This window comes from Diaphorina citri, unplaced genomic scaffold (assembly GCF_000475195.1).
Source record: "Diaphorina citri unplaced genomic scaffold, Diaci psyllid genome assembly version 1.1 scaffold1856, whole genome shotgun sequence".
In the NCBI taxonomy this organism is placed as follows: Eukaryota; Metazoa; Arthropoda; class Insecta; order Hemiptera; family Psyllidae; genus Diaphorina; species Diaphorina citri.
In genome coordinates, this window is record NW_007379282.1 from 102,101 (window position 1) to 104,273 (window position 2,173).

A 2,173-nucleotide genomic window follows, 5' to 3' on the forward strand; every position below is an offset into this window, starting at 1 on the left:
GTGGAACTACTACAACGACGAGTACTACAAGCAATGGTATCACCAGCTATTTTTCAGCTTCACGGAAATTGTTTCATCCTTTACGATTCTCTACCTGTGTAGTACAACTCACGAGACGACTGTGTATAAACTCTCTGTGATCATCGGCATAGCATTGGTCCATGTGTGTGTGTCCAGCGTGGACCAGTTTGTGTCGAATGTGCTGCAGGGCGAAGGATATTCTCATCAGGTAAGAAATAGAATAGAATATACCTTGTTTATCCTGCTGGGATAGGACTGAAAAGTCCCTTTTCCCCCGCAGTCTAAACAAGGTCTTATATACAGAGTGTTTATAAAGTCCGTGGACCCCTTTTTTTAACGCCTAAAGATGAGAAGCTGAAATTTAGGGTAGTGTTTTATCTTTTCAAATACCATTTTTTGAAGTCGTCGCCAAATTTAGGTCGGAGCTAGGATTGGTCCCAGGGGCCCAACTTTAAAATCTTAAATAAGAACCCCCTACTTGTGATACATCATATTAAAGGTCTTAAAGAACGTAGTACTTTAGTACAAGTTTGAGCTCGATTTGATAACCAGGGACGGAGTTATGGCCTATTCAAATTTTCATTTTTCCATGTTCTCCCGCCAATAGGAGAAGCACCAAAGATGGAAAATTCATATCGATTGGTGATTTTTGCTTTAAATATGTCCCACTAATGATTCATATTGAAATTCGGTCCCAAAAATAAAATTTCGAAACATCTATTTTCACCCCCGGAGGCCATCAGGGCCGAAAGTCTAAATTTCATATTTTTGGGTCTGAATTTCAATATGACCCATTAGTGGGACCTATTTGAAGCACAAATCACCAATCCATATGAGTTCCCCATTTTTGGTGCTTCCCCTATTGGCAGAAGAACATGGAAATATGAAAAATTGAATAGGCCATAACCCCGGCCCTGGTTGTCGTATCGAGCTCAATCTTATACCAAAGTACTACGTTCTTTAAGACCTTTAAATCAATGTATCACAAGTAGGGGGTTCTCAGTGAAGATTTTAAAGTTTGGCCCCCTGGGGCCGACCCTAGGTTCTGTTGAACTTAGAAAGGAAAAATCCCCAATGAATTTTAGACCTTGATCAATCAATGGTTCTGGATTTTTGTTCCCTAATGTGTTGATGGTGCTTCTGGTGATGCTTTATCATTTTATGCATAAAGGTTTATTAAAGTACACGTCCTATTTTTGACTAAAAAAAAAAAAATAGTTCTGGATTTTTTCTCCCACCTATAAATTAAAACTGGGATACTTAATCTGTTCCAGGTGGTTCGGGATTTGGGCTTCATGATTCCGGATCTGCTCAACATTGTCCTGCCTCTCCTCGAACTGCACAAACTTCGCTCTTCTTCTTCCCTGTTCAAATCCCCCGGTCCTACTTTCAGTTCTGGTGCCGACCCGACCCTGCCTGTGATAATCAATGCCTCTGTGATCCTTTCACTAACTGTGACTGCGCTGGCGCTCCTTTGACCCTACGTCGGCGCAACTTCGATCCCATGTTGGCGCAACTTTGACCCTACGTTGGCGCTACTTTGACCCTACGTTGGCGCAACTTTGACCCTGATTGCGCGTCCGCGCTACTGTGATAGAACCCCGGATAAGGATGTGCCCCCGAAAATATGGAAACCTCAAGGTAAATCAAGAAAGTACGTACTGATCTATTAAAAAGAAAAATAAGAAAGTAAAAATGTGAGATCCGAAGTTTTTCACTTTCTTCCATAACATCCAAGCTCTTCAAAGAGAATTTCACTAAAATTGCTGTCTTTACTCAAGAGAAGTTAAAGAAACACAAAAGTAGGTTGAGTTTCAAAGATACCTATAAGTGCTTTATTTATCAAATACATTAACAGTAAATAAACAAGGTACATAAGAATAAACAATAGTAAATACATATTACAATGACAGAATTACAATTATCTAAAAAATTAGGTACAATGAAATTGATATTTTACACAACAATACTTTGAATTTGGTTGTTGACCTTGCAAGACAAAAAATTGAGTATAAAACGGATTGCTTTAGTATAGGAAACAAGTATTGCTTTTGGTCCGATTTTTCTTCAAGAAATAAATAGATGAGCCTAACCAATTTTTACGAACCTTCACAGTGGTAGGTAGATCTTGATTAGGCTTGTTCAAGCTTGA